Source organism: Vespula pensylvanica, chromosome 15 (assembly GCF_014466175.1).
Source record: "Vespula pensylvanica isolate Volc-1 chromosome 15, ASM1446617v1, whole genome shotgun sequence".
Lineage (NCBI taxonomy): Eukaryota > Metazoa > Arthropoda > Insecta > Hymenoptera > Vespidae > Vespula > Vespula pensylvanica.
Genome location: NC_057699.1, coordinates 4,486,991 through 4,498,361, shown reverse-complemented (window position 1 = coordinate 4,498,361; position 11,371 = coordinate 4,486,991). Strand labels below are relative to the sequence as shown.

General features: G+C 29.5%; 2 long non-coding RNA genes across 2 annotated transcripts; both read right to left on the bottom strand.

Moving 5' to 3' along the window:
• Positions 1–4,204: 4,204 nt before the first annotated feature.
• Positions 4,205–8,708, bottom strand: LOC122634486. Its single transcript, XR_006328397.1, has 5 exons — positions 8,664–8,708; positions 8,106–8,222; positions 5,964–6,106; positions 5,393–5,480; positions 4,205–4,300 (listed from the first exon to the last, which is right to left on the bottom strand). It is a non-coding gene; the product is annotated as an uncharacterized LOC122634486 (long non-coding RNA).
• Positions 8,709–9,272: 564 nt separating this feature from the next.
• On the bottom strand, positions 9,273–10,807 carry LOC122634487. Its single transcript, XR_006328398.1, has 5 exons — positions 10,654–10,807; positions 10,499–10,565; positions 10,244–10,420; positions 9,591–10,041; positions 9,273–9,511 (listed from the first exon to the last, which is right to left on the bottom strand). It is a non-coding gene; the product is annotated as an uncharacterized LOC122634487 (long non-coding RNA).
• Positions 10,808–11,371: the final 564 nt, after the last annotated feature.

The following is an 11,371-nucleotide window of genomic DNA, read 5'->3' as shown; positions in this document are numbered from 1 at the left end:
GTTTTAGAAATATTGCAGAATTATTTAAGATACTCTATGCAAAGCAACACAACATTTCGCAGATTATTATACAAAACCTTTTGAAATTTATGCTTAAAAAATTGCATACCTTTACATATCACAAGAAATATTCAAAAGTAACTTATTATATGTTAAAGATATATTATATATATATATATATATATTATAATAATTTATTAAACATTTTTAAATTAATTAAAAAAAAAATTTTAAATAATTAAAATTAATTAAGTTCGAAGGATAATATATATATATATTATATAAAATATATAAAAAAATAAATGAACATTTAATAATATACAAGATAAAATTAATACAACCATATCTTGTGGTTCCCTGTCAATTGGTGGCTCGCGAGAAGTCGTAAGATGTCTTTCCGTAAACTGTAAAAAATGAAGAAAATTACATTAAAGTTTGTATATATAAGAAAAAATATTATATAAGTTATCTTTAAGGTAATTGCAAAGAAAATGTATTGAATTTAGGAAGAACTAGCCGAAATATTTCTATCTGATAAGAACAAATTATAAGAGGGGCTGTTAAATAAATTAGCCCTTAATATTGTATCACATTTGGTAGATGGAAACAATGTTTTACGATAACCCCATTTTTTATTTCCTTATAAATGTTTTACTAAATTTCCTAATTCAAATAATTCGAATTATATTTTCTCCGGTGTTTGACAGCAATATATCATAGATAAATTACAATTTGTAAAACATAGTTTAGAATAATAATGAGAGACTATACAATTTTTTATAGTATATTATAAACCAATATATCGTACTGTTGAATAGAATATCGAGTAAAATAGTGTATAATATAAGATTAGACATAGGATCATTGAATTATCTATAGCACCATATACAAGGAAAAAAGTGCAAATAAATTTAGAAAATGAAAATAAATCCTTGCGTTAAATCTTAATTATAAATTATATTATATTATATTATATGTTATATTATATGTCATATATTATATATTATAATAAATTATAAAATTCATTATAATAAATTAAATAATATCATTAAATAATTCAATAATAAATAAATAATTCATAAAATTCAAATACGATTTATCTTACCGATTGAAAAAAATCGTTGACCTCTTCTTCGTTCCATTGGTTTTCGTTATGCATCTTCTGTCGGAAGTCGGAGATACTTGCTTAAATTATGGTCGAATATTCAATGTGCGACGCTCGGACAGTTATTCGATACTGACTGCTCGATAGTACCTGCTTTTATGAGATGCAATAAGATTCAAATACGAAACGAAACCCGGTTTCCCCACCATTTATAGTCTCGGGCGGAACCCTTTTACCACTACGAGATACTGGCTTGAACATGCGCCATTTAAATTCCCCACTTTTCAGCTGCTCCACGTATTTGATTCGTTGACGATAGGACAGCCCCTATGACCCCTACCAGGTTTCAGCTCAGTTGCTCTGAATAAACTCGGATCAATACTAGCATAGCAACGACTTGCCCGGTTATTCACCTCTTCTCCAGTTCATTTTTCTCTTTTTAATTCGCCTATCTATCATTTTCCATATTCTTACCCTCTTACGCTTTTAGTTGTTTAAAAATTTTATATTTTAAATGGCTTTTTAATCGAATTATCTTAAAAGTTTTTTAATTGAATTTTCTTCATATTTTCTCTTGGATGGGAACATTTTTTGATATTTCTTTATTTATTTTTAATCAAAAGAAGGTTGATATATATATATATATATATAAAATTAAGGAATAGAGAGTAGAGTATTTAGAAGATTGTATTTAGAAGGATTGTAATTTTATATTTACACCATTTATAACTTACGCTTTGGCCGATGTTGATCTGTTGATGGTTGATTGAATAATAGCTAGAAAAAAAGTATAATAGTAGGGATCTCTTATTACTTCAAATAATAATTAAAGGAAATGTTGGGAACGTGTTACATTATATATATATATGTGTGTGTGTGTGTGTTTTTTTTTTTGGAGGATTTAAATTATACGGACGATACAATCGTAAGTATTATATTACTAGAAATATAATAAAATTACTACGACATACGATTATACGCAATGAAAAATAAACGATTAGAGAAATATAATAATTTATAATATTTTCTTATATAGTTTAAGACGTAAAATACGAATTACTAGATAGCTGAAAGTAATATTGCATTATTTTTTGAAAAATTCTCGAAAAGAACATTGTTTTAATTTTAGGAAAATGTAGTCGTCTGTATCAAGTAATTAAATCGACGTGCTCTCAGACGCAATCCAGACGTAAGCCGTACGACTAATCGAATAAAGCTGCTAATTAAGTTGTCTAGTTAACTATATCATTCGTTACTTCGTTATGATTTGTTGAGAGGGATCGTTGAGACGATTCACGAGAGAATAACGGGTTTCATATCTCGAGTGAATGCTCTCTGAAGAGGGGATTATATGTAGGCGCACGTACATACATCGACGCACGGTCTCGTTAGCATTCCTGATACTTGAGCCGGTACCTATGGACGCATTGGAGCAGATATAAATCGAAAAAGATAATAAATCCTGGTACCTGACGATACATATGCTGACTCATGCATTTTCATTATCAGAACCAATATAACGAGAAAATTCGCCGCATAGTTCTGCTACCTTTCTGCATACCATACGTCAAGTGGAATATTTTCGTGGAATATTTTCGTGGAATATTTTCGTGAAATATTTTCGTGGAATATTTTCGTGGAATATTTTCATCCAATGTTATTGTAAAATAAAATATTGTTATGGAATATGTTTTACAAGTACACGTCGTGAATGTTATGACAAACAAATTGGAACATAGAATGTAAAATATCTTTCTTCAGTTAAATCGAATCGTTCAATCACGATTAATTTCAATTAATAGAATAACGATGATACGGAGATTTAAACGTAAAATTAATATGTCTCATATAATAATTAAAATGTATCGAACGTCTTTGCAAATCTGATCATTTTGAAAAGTTAAGCCTTCCTATGTTTGACTTTGATTTTTTTTAACTCGTTCTTAAGTCCACGATTAAATCTTCCACTCTTATAATCGATATTATTTTTAGTTCTTTCCATATTGTTATTACTATCGGTCACAATTGACCATTTAACTTCGTCTTTACGGCACATCGTCTTTGGCATTTTCGAATTCGAATCGAGACTTGCCGAATCAATGATCGGCAAATCGGAGATACCAACATCGTTTTGAATTTCAATTGGAATTAAATTTACTTCCGGGATCATTATCGTCTACTAGTAGATTTAAAAAAAATCATCGATTGAATCGTAAATGCGTATAGGCTCCTTATCTTCACCCTCGTCTTCAAATTTTTCCTCTCCTCCGTCTACTTCTCCTCTACTTCTTCTTCTTCTCCGTCTACTTCAGAATCGATTAACAGATTTTCCATGTTAGAGTGATCGTTAATCCCCTTTGTTTCTTCATTATTAATTACACCTTATATGATAGCTTTAAGATAAATGCTACTATCGCGTCTATGATTTTCCAAGCAATTACGATGCAAATTATCATTAGTCCGATATCCACGAAAATCTCAGTATTGCGACTGATCGTCATTTTCTCTTTTTGACAATGTCGACTATTTTTTAAAAGTACTAAAAGACAGGCATTGATTTCCAGGTCTAACATTCTACTCTTACGAAATAATATCTCTTGTAAGAGAAAAAGATCAATTTTTCATCAGATTCCATGTTACGTTCGATTGCGCTTTGACAAGCTATCTGATCCCAGTCGATTATATCCTGCGTTTTGATTCGTTGAAAAGAGATTGTGCTTTCTCGTTCTACCGTTAAACCCTGATAAAACTACACCAGGATGGTCTCGTTACATCAGAGTTCACTATATCATGTCCCAGATCTTTTTCCATTATATATTTCGTACTCTATTTCTTGCAATTCTATCTCGATTACGTAATAGACATGGAAACGTCGCTTTACGAATCGTTTAAAAACGAGAATGTTGAAAAGGAAAAAAATGCCTTGTCTCTAAATCCAGCAGGTTCATTTATAATATTCCCAAAAGCTCGGTAAAGCATTCTGAAAGCTGTCGATAATCCTCGATGGTATTCAGTTCTGCAGTACTGCAGTTCAAGTACTGCAGTTCGAGTACTGCAGTTCGTTACTATGGCAACTCAATATGTGCTCTTTCTCTCTCCGTGCTCTCAATATACGCATAAAGCAAATATGTATTCTCTCTTCTTTCCTTCTTTTAAATTCGAGCTGTACCAAAGCTACGTATCATCGCCGTTGAACTGTAACAAAAAAATAAAAATTATAAAGCGCATCGTTTTAAACGGTAACACTCGATAATTTGAAAATAAGATATTTTACATTCTATTGAGTGGGTCATGGTAGATGAAAAATATATTTTTCACGAAGGATTCTTCGAAACGATTTTCTTATAAATATAATAATTTCTGTAATATAAATTTCTTATAATATAATATAAATTAATATAAATATAATAATGGGAAGGAAGGATATTAGTTGATGTTTAATAATAATAATAAAAAAGCTACTTTTAATAATAATAAAAAGAAGATACTTCTTGGGCTGATTCAATTTTTATTACGATAAATAAGAAATTGAAAAAATACATATTCCTCGGATACGAGCGATCAATAACCATGGAGCGAAGGATTTGAAACAATATCCGCGTATGTAATGCGGATTAAAACAAAAAGAAAATTAATATATGGACTTCAGAAGGATTTACGAAACATTCATTTCGACCAAATCCATAATCGGCTCTTTCGCTTTTTGCGGCTCTTTCGCTTCTCTCGGCTCTTTCATCCCTTTCGACTCTTTCGGCCTTTTCGAAACATTCGACCGTGTAATAGGACATGTTGATAGACTTGCGTAAACACTATGATAAGGAAATATGCGAAAGAGACAGAAATTGAATAACGAAAAAAGAAAAAAAAAGAAAAATTGACGACAGACCTTCTCTGAATCCATATATTTCGTTACTCCGTAACAAGGAAAGAGAAACGTTTTTTAATTAAAATAATACAAAAGAAAAAAAGAAAAGAAGACAATATTACGAGAAAAGTTTTCACGCAATATTTTTTGCTATCGAGCGATATCGAGATAAATATAGGACAAATTTCTCGGGTGATTTTACAAAGAAAAATATATTATAATTTACAAAGAAAATTAGTATAATGGTAGGAAAGAGAGAGAGAGAGAGAGATCTTGGAATTAATTGAATTGGCATGAAAAATGCCATAAGAATGCCGGACGTTACTTACCCAATTGACATTAAATAGCTACTGAAAAGCAAGGTACAAAGTAAAATATCATTTTCGAACAAATTAGTACCTGCTTAAAATAAATCAACATACCAAATTTAAAATTTTCATATAACTCGGATGCGTGTTAAACTTCTTCGGAAGATACTTCTGTTTTTCCGTTTTCTGCTATCGGTCTCATCTGCAAAAGATGATCATTATAGACATCAATATCACATTGTTATATCATTCGAATAGCATATTGTAATACTAAGGCTATTGTTCGTATATATCTGATAGCGTCTACTCATGCAGCTACAGCTTTTGAAATTTGATTTTATGCATCTGTGGACAAATTAGGTTGTTCTCTAGTATGGAATAACAAATAATGTAGGTATAGATTGGCGTGCATAATAACATTGCAGCTGTCAATTGAGGTGATAGCATTATTATGGAAATAATGCAACCGATGATTTCTATAGAATTTCTGAAGCGTTGCGATATATACGTATATATGTGTGTATTAAATGTACTTTCAAAACCTGGAATATCTCTTGTTATCGCCTCGATATTCTCCCTTTATCGAGTTTTATCATATGAGAAGGTGTTCGAATATAAATGAAAGTAAACAATGCTTACGAGATATAAATTTTATTATGATTCAAAAGAATAAAGAACAACCTACCCTCTATCTCTGTTAGAAATCAATTCAATATAAAATCTATATTCTCGTGCAACATAAATACGTGCCAACATAATAGCATTTTCTTTATCTTGGACCATTTCATTTGTTAATACATTTATCATGTTACCACCAGGTAATATTCTCTAGAAATAAGATATATATTCGATGTAGTGGTTCGAGATGTAGGAATGAATTTAAACATAGGCGGTAAAAACAATGCCGTCGAATTCGATAAGACCCACTCGAATTCGAGAGCACACATTCAAGCAAATAAATTTAATTTAACATATATAACTTAATATTCGTTCATTACGAATAATGAATTAATAAATCAATATTTGTTGTTCGAAAAATAAATTTTATATCTATTTGATCGGAATATTTTTTTGCTGCAGTTATTTTTGGCTTTATAAACGGTTGAAAAAAGGGAATTGTATTTTGTAAAATATACTAAATGAAAATTTTGACGCATTTGATACGAAAGTCGTTTAGCGCTCTCAATATTGCTGCATGGTTCCTTAGCAACAACATCTGCATCAGATACGTCATAACTTCCATATTGAAAGCGCATGAGCAGCCATTAGCTCCGCCCACAGCTACAGCTTCGATCAATAAACGCCATAAATTCCTTTTCTGGGTCGCATCGATTCCTTTGTTTTTAATATAATTTCACAATTATCGAATTTGCTTTTTATTAATTTTCTTTTCCAAAATGTAATAATAATGTTTAAAAGCTATTCGAGTAGATGCTTGTTGCGAAAGTATTAGTCGCAAAATATTTGACAATTATTCCGTCATGAGACAGATACAGAAATCAAATAAATTAAATAGGACAACAACCCCTTGCATTTCTAAAGCCCTGGGCAAAACCAGTTGACCCAAATAGTAAGAAACCCAGGCAAACTCGTTCGAAAGGTACGAGTGTAACGTTATACCACTATGAAATTTGAATAACATGAAAATAGGATACATCTTTTTTTTTATCCATCCTTCATCAAATGATTCAAAATTGTTTTCTGATCAATTTTTAGTTCTTTATAGACATCATTTACATCAATTCGTTCATATAGGAAACGCTTAAAGGAGCTGCGTACTACGTACCGCGTCGATCAATAAACATGACGAACGTTTGTCATAGACTCTCATTTGACTACAGTCGTATCCTTCTCTCTCTCTCTCTCTTTTTTTTTTTATATATAGAAAAATTTTAGAATGTATCGAATTTCTGTTTTATTTATGCTTATTTCCAAGATCTAATAATAATGTTTAAAAGCTACTCGAGTAGATGCTTGTTGCGAAAGTACTAGTCGCAAAATATTTGACAATTATTTTGCCATGAGATAGACATAGAAATCAGATAAATAAAGGAGGACGGTTACCCTTTGAATTTATAAAGCCTTTGCCAAAACCAGTTCATTCAAATAGTAAGAAACCAAATGGCAAACTCGTTCGAAGGATACAGGAGGAACGTTATGCGACTACGGAATTTAACAAACATGCAAATAGAATACTTCTTCTTTTTTTTTATCCATCCTTCATCAAATGATTCAAAATTGTTTTCTAGTCAATTTCTAGTTCTTTCAGGACATCATCTACATCAATTTTTTCATAATTTACGTTCATACTGAAATTGTGAATATTCATATCGAAACGTTCAAAAGACCTGCGTGCTACATACCGCGTCGATCAATAAACATGACGGATATTTTTCATAGACTTTCATTTGATTTCAGTTGTATCCTTTTCTCGTTTTGTAGGAAAATTTCAGGAAAATATTGAATTTCTGTTTTATTTATGCTTATTTCCAAGACGTAATAATAACGTTTAAATGCTACTCGAATAGGTGCTTGCAAAAGTACTCGTCGTGAAATATTTGACAATTATTCCATTATGAGACAGACACGGAAGTCAAATAAATTACGATTTCCTTTCGAATTTACAAAACCCTTGCCAAAAGTCAATTGTAAAAAGAAACACGATGGTAAAAATAAAGTAGAAACGTTATTCTATTACGGAATTTAAAAAAACTCACAAATATGATATTTTTCTTTTTTCATCCATCCTTCTTCGAATGGTTTAAAATTGTTTTCTGATCGATATTTATTTATCTACATTAGTTTATAGAAAAATGTCATAACTTACTTTCATATTGGAAGTTTTTAAAAGCTATTACATGCTGGGCCCATTGATAATCCATCAATTCATAAACATCGCCAATTTGTTTGATTGACCTCTATTTGACTTCAGCTGCATCCTTCCCTTTTTTGTAGAAAAATTTCAAAATGTATCGAGTTTCTTTTTTATTTTTGCTCATTTTCAAGATGTAATAATTTACGTTTAAATGCTACTCGTGTAGACGCTTGTCGCAAAAGTATTTTACAAAGATATTTGACAATTATTTCGTTATCAAATAAATAAAGAAATCAGATAAACTAGGAGAATGATTTTCCTTTGAATTTGCAAAGTCGTTGCCAAAACCATTGGAAAGAAATGCCATGACAAACGCGTTCGAAAAATGAAGGGAAAATGTTATGCCATTACGGAATTTAAAAAAAAAAGACCGCAAATATGATATTTCTCTTTTTTTAACCATCTTTCTTCAAAAGATTAAAAAATGTTTTCCTTAGTTTCTTAGCGACATTATCTGCAGCAATTATTCCGTAAATTACTTTCATATTGAAAATGCATGAAACTGCATACTGCATTGATCAGTAAAATTATTACAAATCTTTTCGATCCAGTTTTCCTTTTTTTTTTTCTAATAAAACTTTAAATTGTATCGAATTTCTTCTGTTTTCACTCACTTTTCAGTTTTTTTAATAAATTTTGTTTTTGAATAAATTCTATATAAATGAATTTATATAATCGTTTTAAAAATGTTCTTAAAAAATAAGTTACAAAATTTATAAATAATTCACCCGTTCACTGTACGAAATCGTTATAAAATTTCACAGAGGCTGTTCAGGCACCTTTTTTCGTAACGGTTTGAGCTCGGCAACTGAAGATGTGGACGGAATACGAACTAAGGCTATCCTATCGATGTATAAGGCTGTGTTAGTGTTCCCCCCCAGCGCATACATAACAATACGTAACAATAGGTATTGTATAAGTTTGACCAATAGGTTTAATAAAGTGTGAATTCAAACTTTTCAGTTACGTATATATATATTGTTTCGTACATCAATGTCCATCAAAATATATATAATGTAGAGATATAATAGACATTAAGTTGATTTGTTTTACACACATAGATATATAATTGTAATACACATAACACATAATTAATACATATAAGAACTGATACGATAGTAAATTTACAAGAAAAAAGTAAAACTTCGTCGAATGTTTTCTTTAAAATAATTATAATAATATATAATATAAAGTGAACAACGTAAAACATAATGAAGCGTTTGGAAAAAACGTAGGGAAAAACTCTCTTAGATGACGTGAAAACGAACTTTCGTTTTGATCTTTTATGAAACCAATCGAATTCGATGGTATTCATTTATTTCTTTCCTCTCAGCTTGTAGATAAACAATTTCCAGATCCTATGGCAAATATTACATTACAATAAATGGTTATAATAAATAAATGATGATAATAATAAATATTTTGAAAATATTTTACCTGCAACGTATCGTATAAATGCTACGCTTGTAGCGTATGTGAAAGAATAATAAATTGAAAGTACAACTAGCAAGAACGAAGCTTGGCAATTATATAACTTCATTCTTAGTGGTTGTATTTCTATTTTATTAAAACTCTTTCTGTCAACTTTCTCTTTAACCTTTTCGAAATTACAACTATTGTGGTTCTGTCAATTCATCAATAGTAATTCAATATGTTTTTCAATTTCGATGGCTTGGCACAATTTTTCCACTTGCTGATAGTGAAGTTTTTAATCAATCGTTTGACCGGCAGCAGCAGTTCATAGTAAATAATTACTTTACTCTTCACGTCCATCACACGCAGCATCATCTTTCTTAGACCCAAATCTGACTTTTCGATTTGCTCTCCGTTTGTAGAACTTCTTCTGCCTCGACAAGGATGATTTTTGAATATAGTCGATAATGAGTTGCTGGAATTGTATAGATAATAGTATCTCAATAATGCATCAAATCCTTCAATATAACAAATTTCTTTTTCATTTTTTTCAATCGTTGATATATTTTAATAAATTTTATATGAATAAATAAACATAATCACAGCTATTATAAAAATACTTATTGATTTGTCTCTTTTTGAATGGAAGACTATTATTCTCCGTAACGTTTCATTACCTTTTTCCCCAATTGTTTTTCTTTCCGTTTGGGTCAATTGGTTTTATTTAAATCAATTCCAAATTCGACAAGAAAAGGTTCCGCTGTTTTATCAAATTTCTTTTCTTTCTCATCCAGAGGTAATTGGCCAATAGAATGTGCCGTACCAAGTCTTCTTGCGATTTATCATGTTTAATCCTGAAATAATTCAATTAAAACATATATTACATTATTATCATACAAATAATTGATTGTAAAGATTTTCTATGGACTCACAGTGGTGTTGAATTAATATTTCAATACTTTGCAGGATAAACTGGCCATTTTTGAAAAGTTAGTTTTCCTAAAAATCAAACCTTCTGATAAATATCTAATAAATAACATAATATGTAAAGTTACATATGTAGACAATATTAGAAATAAAAACTAACCGTCTTCAATGTGAGAGAGGATCTGCTTTTCATATTCTTCTCCTATCGTTTTTCCATAGCTGACTTATACTTAAATATTTAACCTAATACTAATTTCTAACCTTAAATTATATACGCCAATACTAGAAGTCAAAGAAGTAAACAAAAATAAAATTACAAAAAGATAACAATACAAAAGTAATTATATTAATTATTCAAAATTATTTTATCATTTTTTTAAATAATACATTTACTACTTAAAACAAACAAAACGTTTCTTGGTATTATTCAAATCCAAATAATCAAACTTGATAAAATTGCCGCCCTTTCAAAAGGCGGCTTTTCATTGAAAATTTTTGTAATCATACCTTAAAAATTATTATATCTTAAAAATAAGAGAAGATGAAAAAGAAATTATTTAATGAAATTATTAAAGATACATTTTGAACTTTTATTATATAAAAAAAAAAAAAAAAAAAAAAAAAAACAGAATGCGACTCAAGTTATTAAGAAAATTTTGTTGTGCTCAAAATAGATAAATTATCGAAGATATTCTAGTTATCCAATTGAATCGTTTTCATTATAAATGATATAATGAAACAATTTATTTTTGAGTTAAAACACCAAGAAACGTATTTCTATTAACAAATTAAAATTAACATTAACATTACTATAAATTATATTTTCTACAAATTAAGTGATACGTAGTTTGTTATAAATAATTAAACGTTATAACAAT